The 18560-nt window shown below is 47.5% G+C and overlaps 1 protein-coding gene across 1 annotated transcript in view; it reads right to left on the reverse strand.

Annotated features, from left to right (window-relative positions):
* Positions 1–6871: 6871 nt before the first annotated feature.
* The window catches only part of NCS1 (neuronal calcium sensor 1), a 57848-nt gene continuing 46159 nt past the window's right edge, over positions 6872–18560 (reverse strand). The window contains exon 8 of the mRNA XM_030838565.2: positions 6872–7711. The gene's annotated coding sequence lies outside the window, so the exon portion shown is untranslated. The remainder of the gene's footprint in view (positions 7712–18560) is intronic.

An 18560-nucleotide genomic window follows, 5' to 3' on the forward strand; every position in this document is an offset into this window, starting at 1 on the left:
GGTGACATCAGCTCATTTAAAATGACCCAGTGGGATCACTCAGTATATTAGGTGGAATAAAAATGTGGCTGTTGACACAGAGACCCCAGATGGCTTAACCGTGTTAGGAGGGTATTTGACTCCCTCCTAACAATCCCAGTGTAAACGGTCCAGGGCTGGTGTGCCGCTTTGTGGGGGCGGGGGCCCAGGTTCCCGGGAAGCTGTTTTGGAATCCAAGGTCCAGCCAGCCGGAAGGGGGAAGTGGAAGGGAAGTTGTGTTCATCACTCTCATCCCATTGGTAGGAACTGAGTCATGTGGCCACACTCAGCTCCAAGGGATGCTGGGAAATGTAGTCCTTTCGTCCATGCAGCCCGGTGCACAGCTAAAGCAGGGTAAAGGGTATGGGATAAGCAGAGGAGTCTACTATACCTATGCGAGCTCACTTTTCCTAAACTCAGGAGACCTTCAAAGCCCTTTTCCTGCCACTGCCCTGACCAGGCTCCCCCAGCCCAGGGGACCAGAGGATATAACGTTTCTGTCCCTGGACGTGAGGCAGGCACTGTCACAGTGGGATGTGCCCCAGTGTCAGGGCAGGCTACAGGGGGCCCACCAGGAAGATGGCAGGGAGGGGGCAGCCACATCAGGGCAGGGGTCCCCCCACTGCATTCCCCACCCTCCCTCCCACCACCCACTCTTCTCTCCTCTCCATGCCTGGTGATGCCCTGATCCGGGCACTGGGGAGTGTGATTTAGGGAGATGCTTTCTGTCATGCAGACATGAGTTTGGGGTTTCGGGAGGGCAGGGGGGACAGGGTGGCAGGCTTGCAGTGGGGAAAAATGGGCCCATCTTGGGGGGTTCAGCCATGCTAATAACACACCCAGAGAACGGCAGCCAGTCTGAGCCATCCTGGTAAGTCAGGAGGCCCAGAGAGGAAGGAAGTGGCCAGATCTGTGCCTTCATTAGGGCCTCATCCCACAGTAAGCTGCCCAGGGTAGGCTGGGCCAGGGAGAGGTCAGTGCGGACTGCAACCTTACCCAGAACGAGAGACTATGACCCATGATGCGCCCACAGAAGCAGGGGCTCTGAACCACGTCCTTGTAGACACCTCCCAAGACTGCCTGGGAAAGATCAGAGCCACCTCCAGTGACAGTTAACACCCACTGAGAGCCCACCATACTCTGGAATCATTGCCCCAGCTACCTTCACATCAGCCCTTTGAGCCACATCCTAGGCTTCCCAGAAAGGGTGTGCTGCCGTGCACGCACTGCCTTTCAGTGCTTCGGGGGAATCGTGGAATTAGAGAATGTGTGCGTGCGTGTCAATTACCTCCAGTCCCCACCTCCCTTAGTATACGAAATACCCCGGTCAGGAATCCGCTCTCCGGAAGGGGTCACATTAGCATTTTAAATATGTATTGTTATGAAAACCTATACCACAGAGTTGATTCATTTACAAAAGGACGGTAGAAGTCATTTTTCATAGAAGTGTGAGGTGACGGAGATAAATGATGGCTAGAAAGATTCCCGGGAACTCGCGCCTTTGTACCAACTGGGAAGAGAGCCCATAGCCAGAGGCTGTGCTCTGGGGTCCCTGGGGTCCTGGGTCTCCCCACTCGCTGGGCAGACAAGTCTTTTGTACCTTTGCACTTGCTTCCTAGTAAATATTTGGATATTTGGCAGAATTTGACCTAAGATCTGCTTTTGTTGTAACTTTCCATCTGGTGGGGAGGGCTGTGGAGTCATCACCTGCCTCTAACTGGAGTCCACGTTTTTACCAGAAAACCCTGTCAGTTACAGCTCATGCCCAATGTCAAGTGGTGGAGGCTGCTGAGAACCAGGTCTAATTCTAGAACCTATAGCCGTAACCACTGTCCCACACTGCCTTCCCACATTGCCTTTGATTCGCTCCCGTGTGTCTGGCAGAGTTCTAGCGTCTTCGCTCCAGACCCTGCCGGAGCGAGGCAGCAGGCTGGGTGCCCAGCGTGGCCATGGAAGGCGCCACCTTTGCACCCCCTTCTCTGTGGCTGCTTCAGCCCCGAAGCGGGCCCTCCAGCTTTGTCTCCCAGGTGGCGTCGGTCTGACGCTCCCTTTCACAAAACCAACTGTGAAACGCAACCTGTTTTTGCAGGTGGCGGCTCATTCTAACGTTGGCTGCTTGATCTCATCAACGGACACATTCACGTGTCTTTCAAGGGCCCTTGGCCCAGAGCAGTAACATATTTCTAGCCAGCAGTTACGCTCTTGACGCGACATTGCCTTTTATTGTTCTCCTAATTAACGTTTCCTCAGCAAAAGCTCCTAGAAGGCAAAGACTGTCACCTCCTCTGATCCCCCTCCCCCAAACACCTGGCACGTGGGGGGCCCACGCCATGCGTGTTGAGCAAACATTTGGTCACTTAACTAGAGGGGAAAGAGGAGGTCCCTCCAAGATCCCAGGTTCCAAGCCGAGGGGAACCATGGCAGAGGGCAGCCACTCCAACGGCCAAACCATGGGGTGCCTTCCTGAGAGCCCCCATGGGAGCTACTCACCTACCCACCTCCCCTCCCGAAACACCCCTCCACTTGGTAAGTGACAAGTCTCTGGGCCCTCAGTGCCTGACACGTGGCAGGTGCAAAAGTTACGCACAGGCGAATGATTAGCCTGAATCCCCGGCAAGTGGAGGGTGGACTCCTCTTTAGAACCCAGCTGGGGAACTCCCTGGCGGTCCAGTGGTTAGGACTCTGCTCTTTCACTGCCAGGGCCCAGGTTCGACCCCTGGAACTAAGATCCTGCAAGCCACGTGCTGTGGCAAAACAAAACAAAACAAAACAAAACAAATTAGAACCCAGCTGGATGTCCCTCAGTGTCAGCAGCTCCCCAGGCCTTCCAAAGTGTGGTCCCAGACCAGCAGCATCGGCGTGGCCTGGTAACTTGTTAGAAATGAACATTCCTAGGCCCCGGCCCAAACCTAGCTAATGAGAAACTCTGCAGGTGGCAGTCTGGGTTTTAACAAGCCCCCAGGTGATTCTATAATGCTCAGTTCTGAGAAGCACTAGTCTAGGCCCATGTTTTCAAACATTATTAAACCTTTAGAGAACCCCAAGAGATGAAACAGGAAGGAATGGAAATGCTGGGAGTGATACATGGGGTGGCGTGGGGATTCACTCTGCCGAACTCTTGGCTTCCCAGAAACACTCCTGAAAATGTTCTGGTTTAATCATTACACCCAAGGTTCTCACTCTGCCCATTCTTTCTCTTGGGGAAACTGGGCAGACAACACCCAAAGCAAGAGAAAGGGTGTCACAGGAGGAAGAAGAAACCTAAAAGGAAACAAAAAAGAAACAGACAAAGCAACAGGTCCACACAAGGAAGGCAAAGACAAGTGAGGAAGCGTGTTTAATTGGCGTGACAAGGACAACATACAACGAGAGCACGAGAGGAGGCCTGGGCGTGCTACGTGGCCCCTGTCCACCCCGGGGCCTGCCCCTCCCTCAGAGACACACACCAGCAGATTCAGACAGAACAACACCCCAAAAGAGGCTCAGAGGGACTGGGAGGGCAAACAGAAAATCACCACCCAGGAAACATTGTTTTTTTTTTTTTTTGGTAAGAGTTGCCCAAATTCCTTTCCAAAGCTGCAGGCTCTGGGCGGGGGGCACCATGACGATTCAGACTCCACTGGCCTTTCACCTCGGCCAAGGCTCTGATGATTCCGCTCATGGCTGCTCCCCACAATGGCCCTGGGACATGGGCTGAGCAGAGACTCACTCCCATCTGACGGATGGAGAAACTGAGTCCCAGTGAGAAGTGACTCGCCCAGAGTCCCGGAGAAAGCTGGTCACTGAGTCAGACTGGGAGCCTGTGGCCCTCCCTGGGGCCATGGGTCAAGGCAAAGACACACGGGGGACAGATATGTACAGCCTGGGCGGGGGGCAGTCAGGGTGGAGGTGGAGGGGATTCTGCGTCCAATCACGGGGAGCAGACAAAGCCTGAGAGGCCTAGATGCCAAGACAGAAGATGGGACCAGCTGTGTATTCGACAAAAGCCTTTTATTCATCCAAAAATCAACCATTGGGTTTATTCCGCAGATATTAAAAAAGGTCGGGGGGGGCAAGGCTTCCCATTACAGTGCCCTTATGCTGATTCACTTGCTATCTCTGGGGTAGACCTAGAAGAAGGGCGTCTGGGAGACATGCTGCCAGTAAGGTGGGGCTGGAAGCTCAGGGTCTGGGTGAGATCATAGCGCCGCCCCCCCCCTCGCCTCCCCATCTGCGGCCTCGCTCTCAAATCACCTATTTGTCTGGTCCGGTCCCCCAAATGCCTTTATAGATCATCGCCACGAGGGGGCGCTCCCGCGTTCCCCTCAATCCCTTAGAAGCTGAAACCACTGGGAACCCGGTAGCTTTTCCACTAGGTGAGCAGTGGGGCTTTCCCCAGGGAGAGGCTGCATCTTCCCAGGGGGCCCAGGAACCCCACACCCCAACCCTCTAGAGAAGAGACAGGGTCCCCGAAAGCCCAGATGCATCTGTCATCTAGGAAGTTGGCTGTCAAAATGAAAAGCATTTCAGGGGAAGAGGAGGACACACATCTGCCTTGACGTTATTCTAAACGACATTATTCTAAACGACGTTATTCTAAACGTTGCCTGGTTAAATACTGGAAACTCATGACGTTCTCCTAAGTACCATCAACGCAGAGTGGGGAGCGGATTCTATGAGGAAGAGGCCAGGGCTGCTGCAGACGGACTGCCGGAGGCTGGCCCCTGCTCCTGGGCTGGGGAGCGAGGGCTAAGAACCTGGCTTCTGGCTGGTCTGGAAGCCCCAGAGCAGCAGTTGACAGGGCTGGGCCTCGGGTGGGAAACGGTGCTGGGGAGAGAGGCCCACGGGCTGCTCAGGGTTCCAAGGGTGCTGCAGCTAGAGGCCTGGTGAGAGGAGGGGACGGAACTGTCCCTGCCCGCAACCTCGGGCAAAAATGGCCAGTGTCCAGCACCCTGCCAGGAAGAGGCGTGGCCCTTCCAGCAGCTCTGGACTTCTCTGGGCAAGGACCCAAGGTGTGCCTTGGCCCATGGGTCCACGGTATCGCCTGCTAAGGTCAAAAGCCACACGCGTAGCTCCAAACCAAAAGGCCTAACGGTGAGGAGGTGGGAGGAAAGCCTTGCACACCGATCTCCCTAGACTCCTAGGAGTCAATGTCTCAGCGGGCGGGACCCCTATGCTTAACCTTGGATAATTCTTAGCCACAAGCCCTTTCCCGTGATGCTCCAGGACAGGCTGCACAAAAGCTCTGGCCCACTGGACCAGAGAGGTAAATCGAGGCTCAGGTGGAGGCCAGAGAAATCATTTGACCTGGGGAAAGGCCCCGCTCCCCCCATCTCCAGCCCCAAGCCACCAAGCTCACCTGCTGCCCTAGGGTCCTAGGTCAGAGCCAGGCTGAGGAACTGCAGGATTTGGTGGTGAGTACTGGGCCTCCTAGGCCCGTGGCCTGAGCAGGAAGGTGACCGCAGGGGCCTCAAAGAGCCCAAGCTTCAAAGTCACCCGTGAAAATGGAACTACTGCTCCTATCCCCGCAGGATCTGGGGGGCTTCCAGCGGAGGGAGAGGGCAGCCAGAGGGCTGGCTGATGCAAGGAGGGAGAGACAGGGGCTGGCCGAGCGGTCCAGCCTGCAGGAGCGGACACGCAAGTCCCACGCTGGCGGAGCCGCTCTCTGGCGGGGGTCTGCTGTGAGAGTTAAAGAGCAGGAGAAGCTCTGGCCTCCTGGAAAAGTGCAAAGTGGGCGCCAAGGGCCATTTAAAGCGGGGGCCGAGGGTCAGCTCCTCCCCTCCGCTGGCCGGGATAAGTCAGGAGGTGATAGGCTGCTGACTTCGCAAAGAAGAAGCAGGGATTCTCGATTCCGGCCTGGCCCTAAACAGTCTGGGAGGCTGCTTCTCACCCAGAAGCCTTCCCTGGGCGAGGACTAGTTCTGGGCCTGAAAGACAGCTCAAGAGTCCAGGAGGGACCAGGAAGCTCTGCGGGGAGGGGCAGGGTGTGTCATCCGAACCCACACACCACGAACAGTGGCTGCTGCGTCCCTGAAGACTGTGCTAAGAGACAGAGAGTGACTCAGGCAGTCCCCGTGTCTGCTGGGGTCTGTAAACATAGACACAGACCGCACAATCACCAGCTGCAGGAAACCCAAGCTTAGAATTAGACAGCATCAGCACGAAGGGAAGCCTCCGGATCCCCCAGCCCAGGCCTCCCGGATCCGCAGCAGGGGGAGCTGGGGCCCACAGAGGGCAGGGGGGCCCACAGTCACGGAGCAAGGGCCAGCCTCAGGATCCTGCCTTCCGGTCCAAGGTCATCTGACTTTCCTGGTGACAGTTGTGGGCCTGCCCTGTCTCAGTGGCAGGCAGAGCTAGAAGCTTCCTGTGAGCACATGTGGGCCACAGCCCAAGAAGCCACCTGAATGGGATTGCCTGCGGCCCTTCTCTCTCCCCCGCTCCCTTCCGGCCTTTCAGCTAAAAGAGGGAAAGCTACTGTGGTCCGCTGGACAAGGCAGGAAAGCAGGGTGAGCAGCTATTCTCAAAACCCACCAAGGAGGGAGAGGCAGACTTCACATCTGCTCACTCCCTCCTCCTTCTCTCCTTAGATTCTCGGTCCACCCCCGGCCCTTCCTGGATCCCAGTCTCAGCACAAGCCTTGCCACTCCCCACGGCGCTGCGAACACCAAAGCAAGAACCGAGAAACCGGAAGATGTCCCCTGTTTGTCCTCAGAAAAGAGGTTATGGACCCAGAGGAGGATACAGGACCGAGAGGTGTGTGAACCGGGAGCAGAGAAAAGAGATCCAGGAGGGAGGCATTCGAGCTGGAGGGAACAGTGCATTAGCCATTTAAGAAGCCCACCTTTCCCCTCTCCAAACATCGAGCACAGTATCTGAAAAAAAAAAAAAAAGATTTTTGGCTTCCTGGCCGCTGCAGGCCACCATCCTCCCAAGCGCCTGGGCAGGTGGGCGAGGGCGTGCACGTGTAAACGGTGGGCCCCGCATCCCTGGGAGCATCAGACACACGAGGCAGCAGCAACAGTTACCAACCAATAAATAAAAGGTATCAATTATATATGTATATAAAAAAAAAACCTCACTTTCCCCACAAAAAGCACAATACTGTTATCACAAAAAAAATCATCAACGTTGTAATTAATCATCCTAGCCGCGCAGGTGGTCTTGCTGCTCGAGGATGGGGCGCCAAATCACGAGGGGCAGGCAGGCCCCCCACGCCCCGATCCCCCGTGGCCGAGGCCGTGACTCCCGTGGCCTCTCCCGCTGCCAAGGTCAAGGCAGGAGGCAGAGTTCTTTGACGTCCCCGAGGCCTTCTCCCCATCTGTCAGTCTGAATCTTCTAGGACAGAAGGTAGTTTTGTTTTTTTTTTTCTTTTTCAATGTCTGTTTGAAATAAAGAACGAAAGCACACACGCAGGAGAGCAGGAGGGACCGAGAGGCCGCCTGCGAAGCAGCCGAGTCCTTGGTTTTGCAGAGGGCTGGAGCCTTTGCCCATCCGTACTGTCGTTTTCTGGACAAGCAGAAGTTGGTGGCAATTGGAGCCGGTGGCTTCAGGCGACGGGTGGGTGCGGGGCGGGCGGAGGAGAGCCGGGCCTCACGGTTCCAGGGCAGCCCGGTGGGGCGTGGATGCGGAGAAAGGCTGGGTGGACACACGAGGGTGGTGGTGTCGGGGCGGAGGTGGCCTCAGGGCACGGGAGGAGGTGAGTGGCTCCCAGGCATCTGGAAGACACAGGGAGGCGGGGCGGGTTCAGAGCTGGCTGCCAGGGACACAGAGCAGGCGACAGTCAACTAAAGGACCAGGTGGCATCATATGTCACCAGTCCTAAAAATGTGCACGCCCTCCGGCCCACACATTTGGCGCTCAGTATTTATCCTTAAGAAATAAATGTTTATGGGGGGTGGGGGAGGGAGGGACTGGGAGTTTGGGGTTCGTAGATGCAAATTATTACATATAGAATGGATAAACAACAAGGTCCTACTGTATAGCCCAGGAAAATGTATTCAATATCCTGGGATAAACCATAATGGAAAAGAATATGAAAAAGAATGTATATAAAAAGAAATACGTATCTGAATCACTTTGCTGTACAGCAGAAATTAACATGACATTGTAAATCAACTATACTTCAGTAAAAAATAAGTTAAAAAGACAGAAATAAATGTTTATGACAGTATCATCTGTAATAGCAAAATTAAAAGGGAGGGAGCAAACTCAGTGTCCGCTATCAGGGGACAGGTTGGATAAATAAGGACAGAACCATAGGATAAAAAAGTTTGCAACCATTAAGAACAATGTGTGCAATGGCCAATAATCACGTGAAAAGATGCTCAACAGAATTAGTCATCAGGGAAACACAAATCAAAACCACGATGAGACACCACTTCGCACCCACTAGGATAAAACCTGAAACTAACAAGTGTTGGCGAGGGTGTGAAGAAATTGGAACCCTCAACCACGGCTGGGAGGAATATAAAATGACACAGCTACTGTGGAAAAGTTTGGCAGTTCCTCAGAAAATTAAACATAGTTACTATATGACCCAGCAATTGCACCCCAGGGATGTACTCTAAAAACTGGAAAATAGGTACTCAAATCCATGTACACCAATGTTCATAGCACCATGATTCCCAATTGCCAAAAGGTGGAAATGACCCAGATGTCCATCAATGGATGAATGGATAAACAAATGTGATCTAACCACACAATGGAATACTATTCAGCCATACAAATGAATGAAGTACTGGTACGTGTCCCAACACAGATGAAACTTGACCACATGATGCTAAGTGAAAGAACCAGACATCAAAGGTCACATAGGGCTTCCCTGGTGGCACAGTGCTTAAGAATCCGCCTGCCAATGCAGGGGACACGGGTTCAAGCCCTGGTCTGGGAAGATCCCACATGCCGCGGAGCAACTAGGCCCGTGAGCCACAACTACTGAGCCTGCGCTCTAGAGTCCACGAGCCACAACTACTGAAGCCCATGCTCTGCAAAAAGAGAAGCCACCGCAATGAGAAGTCTGCGCACTGCAACGAAGAGTAGCCCCTGCTCGCCGCAACTAGAGAAAGCCCGCGTGCAGCAACAAAGACCCAACGCAGCCAAAAATAAATAAATTAAATTTTAAAAAAATAAAAAATAAATAAAAAGATAAAAGTCACAGAGTAAATGATTCCATTTATATGAAACATCCAGAATAGAGACAGAAAGCAAAGTATGGTTGCCAGAGGCTCACTGAGGGGTGGGGGTGGGGGAGAAACTGCTTAAGGGATATGGAGTTTTATCTTGGAATGAGGCAAAGGTTCTAGAATGTACTAAATGCCACTGAATTGTTCACTTTAAGATAGTTAATTTTATGTTATGTGAATTTCACCTCAATACATTTTTTTAAAAAAGCAGCAGCCTGGGGGACAGTTATGTCTGTTACTGTCCGTGCCATCCAAAGACCCTTCCCATAACCTGCTCCAACCCTGTGTTTAAATCTCACGTCCCCACTCCCCACTGGACAGGTGTAGGTGTCTGATACAAAGGGGTCACTTTCCTGATTTGGGGAGATGACTTAAAAACATTATCTGGGCCAATCCGAATCTATGTGGAGGTGGCCCTGGGGGAGTAGGAAGGCCCTGCAGGACCAGAATTGGGGGGGCCATTATGGTGCAGGTGCCAAGGGAGAGAGAGTATGGAGTAACCACCCAGAGGAAGGCCAGAGCACCCAAGGGAGAGGCCTGGGTCCTCTCAGCCTTCCAGGTCCCCTGCCAGACCCTGGAGGTTCAGCTGGGTCTCCAATCACATGCTCTGCCTTCCGCGGTGATCTGTGAACCCCTGTGACTTGCATTATTGTATCTGCTAGTTAAGGGAATTCCCTGGCGGTCCAGTGGTTAGGACTCCAAGCTCTCACTGCCAAGGCCTGGGGTTCGATCCATGGTTGGAGAACTAAAATCCCATAAGCTGTGCGGCGTGGCCAAAAAAAATGTAAAAAAAAGAAAAAAAAAGAACTGCAAATATGATGAAACTCACCAAATGCATTTAAATCCTTAAATTCACAGTTACACATATATTTTGTAAAAACGTCATTGGTCACCTCTAAGGATTTTTTTTTTTTTTTTTTTTTTGCGGTACGCGGGCCTCTCCCGCTGCGGAGCACAGGCTCCGGACGCGCAGGCTCAGCGACCATGGCTCACGGGCCCAGCCACTCCGCGGCATGTGGGATCTTCCCGGACCGGGGCACGAACCCGCGTCCCCTGTAGCGGCAGGCGGACTCTCAACCACTGCGCCACCAGGGAAGCCCCCAACTTGTTTTGAAAACTGATGAAGAATCAAGTATCCATCATGCCTTCCCTATGAAAACCAAGCCTCAGGGTAACCACCGAGTGGATGAGCGGAAGTTTCCCTTTGTAAAAGTAATCTAGCCAATGACGAAGAAGGAAAGACAACTTTAGGACGTCACCATTTGGCACCATGTAATGAATGAATGGACAGAGGTGGCGATCAGAAACAGCTGCTGATGTCACCGAGGTCACGTGCACCTGCCAGACACACACACACAACCCCGCTCATGAGGTGTTCTCACCCGAAGTGGACCAAACCCAATGCCAAGCCAGCCTGCAGATCTAACTGCCATTTCCAGGAAGAACAAGAAAGAGGAGCCTGTTAACAGCACCACGGGGCACTGTACCCAATGCTCTTCTCAGCAAACACAAGAAGGAAAAGGGAAGGGGGAAAACTTAAGAGATTAAAATAAACGTAGGCCTATCAACCACTTGCTATCTATGGACTTCATTCAGATTCAGATTCCAATAAACAAAGTGAAAAAAATTGTGAGACAACAGGAAAGTGGAATGTAAGTGTTGGTGAGAGCGTATTAAGGAATTACTGATGTTTGGGGTATTATGGATTTTTTTTAAAGAATCGTTATCTTTTAGAAATACATTTTGAAATATTTATGTATGAAATGATACGATGTCTTGAATTTGCTTCAAAACAACCCAGTGTCGGGGGTGTGTGGGGGAGGGTATAGACGGCACAAGATTGCTGTGAATCGGTGATTCTGAAGCTGGGAGATGGGTACACGGAGTTACATATTCTCTCTACTATTGCATGAGACTGTTCCCATAATAAAAATTGTTTTCATCCACTCTCAAATTTCCAACAACCTGAGTGCCCCACACCATAAGACTGGTTAAGGTATGGTCCAACCATAAACGGTATACTATGCAGCTATTAAAAAGGATGATCTCAAACAACATGTAGTGACGCAAAAAATATGCATGATCTCAGTTCCTGAATAATTCAGTGAATTATATAACCGTAATTTATCTAAGAATTATGATCCATCAGGAATCTGAGAAGGCAAATAAATCGCAAAAACAATGGAACACAGATTGGATATAATTACTCTCAGGCAGGATCTAGGAAGGCCTGAGAAAAATGGTACGGCAATTTCCGGGAGGAGCTATAGAAAAGTGGATCTTGTCACCCTGAAAAACTTGTCATGGAAATAAAGTTACATTGTGTTGGCCGACACGTTGCTGGTGAGGGTAAGATATATGTCTACGTAAATTGTGTTATGGAAAGCCAGTGTAGACGTGACAGGATGTGAAGCCAAGCTGGGTAAAACACATTAAAAATCTCTTTTCTTAGTGTTGAGTCTCCAAAAGAAAAAAAATGGCTCCTACAAGTTGTTCCTTTAAAAAACAAACAAACCAAAAACCAAAAGACACAGCCAACAGCGTACGGTTATGAACTCGTTGTTGAAAAATATATATACGTATATATTCATAGAAAACTGTAAGACAAAAACAAATAGGGTAATTCAGAAAGAATCACACACTTTAAAGAAATTAATTACACTGTACAACGTTTCCTTGGGGGGATACAGCAAGAACTTATGTTTGCACCATTCTTCCACGGCCTGGAGGAAAGATGCAGCTGTTATATATATATATAACTGTATATATATATATATACGCCAATGAGGTCACTGGTGGTAATTCACAAAAGGGGGACTCTGAAAAATCAGACAACAGATCAGTATGCACTGTGGGACCCAGAGCTGCATACTGAACATTTTTAAGATTATAGAAATAACTGTCACAGTTCCTTTATAAATTGGTTTGATTATATGTTCCTATGCGACCTAGTTACTGAGTATTAAGTTTTTGTAAGTGTTCAATCCTTTCTGAATCATTCTTTCTTTCTGAATCATTCTGGACACAAAATGTTCACAGTAGTTATTTCTGGGTTCTATGTGAAGGGTTTTTTTCAATAAACTTTTTTATGGAGGTTTTCTTTTTAAACATATTTTCTAATGTCTCTTCAATGAAAAAGGATTTCTTGTGCAAAAACATAAGAATATTAGAAGCTTCAAAATAGGCTTCCTAAACAAAATGTCAGCAAGTCAAATCTGATGGTACATCAAAGCACATAATGGGTGGCTGAGCATTCAAAAGTCACTCGGTGTAAGTCAGAGTGGCCATCATCAAAAACGCCACAAACAGCGAACGCTGGAGAGGGTGTGAAGAGATGAGAACCCTCCTACACTGCTGGCGGGAATGTAAACTGCTGCAGCCACTACGGAGAACAGTATGAAGGTTCCTTTAAAAAACTAAAAATAGAGCTACCATATGATGCTGCAATCCCATTCCTGAGCATATATCCAGAGAAAAACATGGTTCGAAAAGATCATGTACCCCAGTGTTCATTGCATCTTTGTTTACGATAGCCAAGACATGGAAACCACCTAAATGTCCATCGACAGAGAATGGGTAAAGAGGATGTGGTACATATACACAATGGAATATTACTCAGCCTTTAACAAGAATGAAAGAGTCATAGGAGGGAGGCTGGGGAGATCAGGAGAGGCAGGTGGGAGGGGCCCTCCAGGAGGAGTGGGAGAGGAGCAGAGGGCGACTGCCCTGCCCACTCAGGCCGAGGAGGCTGCTGAGATCCCAGGCCGGTCCCCTGCCCTCCAAGGCCCCCTCCAGGCCACGTAGGTCCTTGGGGGCATAGGAAGGAGGCTGGGGGGAGAATAGGAGAGGCACGTTGGAGGGGTCTTCCAGGAGGAGAGGGAGAGGAGCAGAGGGTGACTGCCCCACCCACTCAAGCCCAGGAAGCCTGCTGGGCTCCCAGGTGAGGTCCTCTGCCCTCTGAGACTAGGGGTGGGGGGAACGCCTGGGCCCCTTCTGTTCCTTGAGCCTACGTTCCACCCCCCTACAGCCCCCAGGACCTTTTCCAGATCCTGAGCATTGGCCCCGCCCACCACCCAAACCTCGCCCTTGCTTAGGCCCCGCCCTCCACAGCTAAGGCCTTCCCCCCCCTTTTTGCTTTTTTTTTTTTCTTTTCCCTCCTCCTCTTTCTTACTATTGTGGTACTAATGTACCTTCCAATTGTTGATTCATCTATATTTTTATTTTCATATTCTTCCTAACATACCTGTTAGTTTCCTAGTCTAATTTTATTTTTTACTTTGTTATTGTTGTGGGGGTTTTTTTGCCGCCCCAGGCAGCTTGCAGGACCTTGGTTCACAAGCCCAGGTCGGCTGAAGCTCCTGCGGTAGGAGCTCCAAGTCCGAGCCACTAGACTAACAGAGAACCTCAGACCCCAGGGACTATTCATCGGAGTGAGGTCTCCCGGAGTACCTCATCTCAGCACCAAGACCCAGCTCTACCCAAAAGCCACAAACCCCAGCGTTAAAAGCCTCAGGTCAAACAACCAGTAAGACAGGAACACAATCCCACTCATTTAAAAAAAAAAAAAAAAAGAGATGGCAAAAAAATATGTCACAGATGGAGGAGCAAGGTAAAAACCTACAAGACCAAATAAATGAAGAGGAAATAGGCAGTCTACCTGAAAAAGAATTCAGAGGAATGATAGTAAAGATGATCCAGAATCTCGGAAATAGAATGGAGGCACAGATTGAGAAAATACAAGAAATGTTTAACAGAGATCGAGAAGAACTAAAGAACAAACAAACAGAGATGAACAACACAATAACTGAAATGAAAAATACACTAGAAGGAATCAATTACAGAATAACTGAGGCAGAAGAACGAATAAGTGAGCTGGAAGACAAAATGGTGGGAATAACTGCTGAGGAGCAGAATAAAGAAAAAAGAATGAAAAGAATGGAAGACAATCTCAGAGACCACTGGGACAACACTAAACGCACCAACATTCGAATTATAGGGATCCCAAAAGAAGAAGAGAAAAAGAAAGGGTCTGAGAAAATATTTGAAGAGATTATAGTTGAAAAATTCCCTAAGATGGGAAAGGAAACAGTCACCCAAGTCCAGGAAGCACAGAGAGTCCCATACAGGATAAAACCTAGGAAAAACACACCAAGACACATATTAATCAAACTAACAAAAATTAAATTCAAAGAAAAATTATTAAAAGCAGCAAGGGAAAAACAAAAGAATAACATACAAAGGAATCCCCATAAGGTTATCAGCTGATTTTTCAGGGGAAACTCTGCAGGCCAGAAGGGAGTGGCAGGATATACTTAAAGTGATGAAAGATAAAAACCTACAACCAAGATTACTCTACCCAGCAAGGATCTAATTCAGATTCGATGGAGAAGTCAAAAGCTTTTCAGACAAGCAAACGCTAAGAGAATTCAGCACCACCAAACCAGCTCTACAACAAATGCTGAAGAAACTTCTCTAAGTGGGAAACACAAGAGAAGAAAAAGACCCACAAAAACAGACCCAAAACAATTAAGAAAATGGTAATAGGAACATACATATCGATAATAACCTTGAATGTAAATGGATTAAATGCCATAACCAAAAGACACAGGCTCGCTGAATGGATACAAAAACAAGACCTGTATATATGCTGTCTACAAGAGACCCACTTCAGACCTAGGAACACATACAAACGAAAGCTGGAGGGGCTTCCCTGGTGGCGCACTGGTTAAGAATCCGCCTGCCAATGCAGGGGACACAGGTTCGAGACCTGGTCCGGGAAAATCCCACATGCCGCAGAACAACTAAGCCCGTGCACCACAACTACTGAGCCTGCACTTTAGAGCCCACGAGCCACAACTACGGAAGCCAGCAAGCCATAACTACTGAAACCTATGTGCCTAGAGCCTGTGTTCCACAACAAGAGAAGCCACTGCAATGAGAAGCCCGCACACCACAACAAAGAGTAGCCCCCGCTCGCCGCAACTAGAGAAAGCCCACACACAGCTATGAAGACTCAATCCAGCCAAAAAAAAAAAAAAAAAATTGATAAACCCTTAGCCAGACTCATCAAGAAAAAAAAAGAGAAGATGCAAATCAATAAAATTAGAAATGAAAAGGGAGAAATCACAACTGACACCGCAGAAATACAAAGGATTATAAGAGACTACTACAAACAACTATATGCCAATAAAATGGACAACCATGAAGAAATGGACAAATTCTTGGGAAGGTACAACTTTCCAACACTGAACCAGGAAGAATTAGAAAATATAAACAGACCTATCACAAGTAATGAAATTGAAACCGTAATTAAAAATCTTCCAACAAACAAAAGTCCAAGACCAGATGGCTTCACAGGTGAATTCTATCAAACATTTAGAGAAGAGCTAACACCCATCCTTCTCAAACTCTTCCAAAAAATGGCAGAGGGAGAAACACTCCCAAATTCATTCTATGAAGCCACCATCACCCTGATACCAAAACCAGAAAAAGATATCATAAAAAAAGAAAATTATAGACCAAGATCACTGATGAACCTAGATGCAAAATTCCTGAACAAAATACTAGCAAACAGAATCCAGTAGCAAATTAAAAGGATCATACACCATGATCAAGTGGGATTTATCCCAGGATGCAAGGATTCTTCAATACATGCAAATCAATCAATGTGATATACCACATTAACAAATTAAGGAATAAAAACCATATGATCATCTCAATAGATGCAGAAAAAGTTTTTATCAAAATTCAACACCCGTTTATGATAAAAACTCTCCAGAAAATGGGAATAGAGGGAACCTACCTCAATACAATAAAGGCCATATATGACAAACCCACAGCAAGCATCATACTCAATGGTGAAAAACTGAAAGTATATCCACTAAGATCAGGAAAAAGACAAGGATGTCCACTCTTGCCACTCTTATTCAACGTAGTTTTGGAAGTCCTAGCCACAGCAATCAGAGAAGAAAAAGAAATAAAAGGAATACAAGTTGGAAAACAAGAAGTAAAACTGTCACTGTTTGCCAATGACATGATACTATACATAGAGAATCCTAAAGATGCCACCAGAAAACTACTAGAGCTAATCAATGAATTTGGTAAGGTTGCAGGATACAAAATTAATGTGCAGAAATCTCTGGCATTCATATACACCAACAACGAAAAATCAGAAGGAGAAATTAAGGAAACACTCCCATTTACCATTGCAACAAAAAGAATAAAATACCTAGGAATAAACCTGCCTAAGGAGGCGAAAGACTTGTACTCAGAAAACTATAAAACACTGATGAAAGAAATCAAAGGTGACATAAACAGATGGAGAAATACACCATGTTCTTGGATTGGAAGAGTCAATATTGTGAAAACGACTTTACTACCCAAAGCAATCTACAGATTCAATGAAATCCCTATCAAACTACCAATGGCATTCTTCACAGAATTAGAACAAAAAATTTTACAATTCGTATGGAAACACAAAAGATCCCAAATAGCCAAAGCAATCTTGAGAAAGAAAAATGGAGTTGGAGGAATCAAGCTCCCTGACTTCAAACTATACCACAAAGCTACAGTAATCAAGACAGTATGGTACTGGCACAAAAACAGAAATATAGATCAATGGTAGAGGATAGAATGCCCAGAGATACGCCCTGCACATATGGGCACCTAATTTATGACAAAGGAGGCAAGAACATTCAGTGGGAAAAAGACAGCCTCTTCAATAAGTGGTGCTGGGAAAACTGGACAGTTACATGTAAAAGAATGAAATTAGAACACTATCTAACACCATACACAAAAATAAACTCCAAATGTATTAAAGACTTAAATGTAAGACGAGACACTATAAAACTCTTAGAGGAAAACATAGGAAAAAACACTGACATAAACCACAACAAGATCTTTTTTTGACCCACCTCCTAGAGTAGCGGAAATAAAAACAAAAATAAACAAATGGGACTTAATTAAACTTAAAAGCTTTTGCACAGCAAAGGAAACCATAAATAAGACGAAAAGACAACCCTGAGAATGGGAGAAAATATTTGCAAATGAAAGAACAGACAAAGGATTACTCTCCAAAATATACAAACAGCTCATGGAGCTCAATATCAAAAAACAAACAATACAGTTAAAAAATGGGCAGAAGACCTAAATAGACATTTCACCAAGGAAGACATACAGATGGCCAAGAGGCACATGAAAAGATGCTCAACATCACTAATTATTAGAGAAATGAAAATCAAAACTACAATGAGGTATCACCTCACACTGGTCAGGATGGCCATTTTCAAAAAATCTAGAAACAAATAAATGCTGGAAAGGGTGTGGTGAAAGGGAACCCTCCTGCACTGTTGGTGGGAATGAAAACTGATACAACCACTATGGAAAACAGTATGGAGGTTCCTTAAAAAACTAAAATAGAACTACCATATGACCCAGCAATCCCACTACTGGGCATATACCCTGAGAAAACCATCATTCAAAAAGAGACATGTACCACAATGTTCATTGCAGCACTATTTACAATAGCCAGGACATGGAACCAACTTAAATGTCCACTGACAGATGAATGGATAAGAAGATGTGGCACATATATACAATGGACTATTACTCAGCCATAAAAAGAAACGAAATTGAGTTATAGTGAGGTGGATGGATCTAGAGTCTGTCATACAGAGTGAAGTAAGTGAGAAGAAGAAAAACAAATACCATATGCTAACATATATATATGAAATCTAAAAAAAAAAAAAAAATGGTACTGATGAACCTAGTTGCAGGGCAGGAATAAAGAGGTAGACATAGAAAATGGACTTGAGGACATGGGATTGGAGGGTGAAGCTGGGGTGAAGTGAGGGTACCATCAACATATATATATACTACAGAATGTAAAACCGTTGGCTGGTGGGAAGCAGCAGCATAGCACAGGGAGATTGGCTCGGTGCTTTGCGATGACCTAGAGGGGTGGGATAGGGAGGATGGGAGGGAGGCTCAAGAGGGAGGGGATATGGGGACGTGTGTCTGCATATGGCTGATTCACTTTGTTGTGCAACATCAACTAACACAGTATTGTGAAGCAATTATACTCCAATAAAGATTAAAAATTTTCTTTAAAAAATGGATAAGCAACAAGGACCTACTGTATAGCACAGGGAACTCTGCTCAATATTATGTAACAACCTAAATGGGAAAAGTAATTTGAAAAAGAATAGAAAAAAAAAAAGGTAGTGTATTTAAGTGGACAGGAATCCACTGATGATCCATAAAATGTATTCACACACACACACACACACACACACACACACACACACAATCAATCAGTGTAATTCATCATACTGACAACAAAAAAGAGAGAAAAGTCATATGAGCGTCTTGATAAATGCAGAAA

This window comes from Globicephala melas, chromosome 6 (assembly GCF_963455315.2).
Source record: "Globicephala melas chromosome 6, mGloMel1.2, whole genome shotgun sequence".
NCBI classification, from domain to species: Eukaryota; Metazoa; Chordata; class Mammalia; order Artiodactyla; family Delphinidae; genus Globicephala; species Globicephala melas.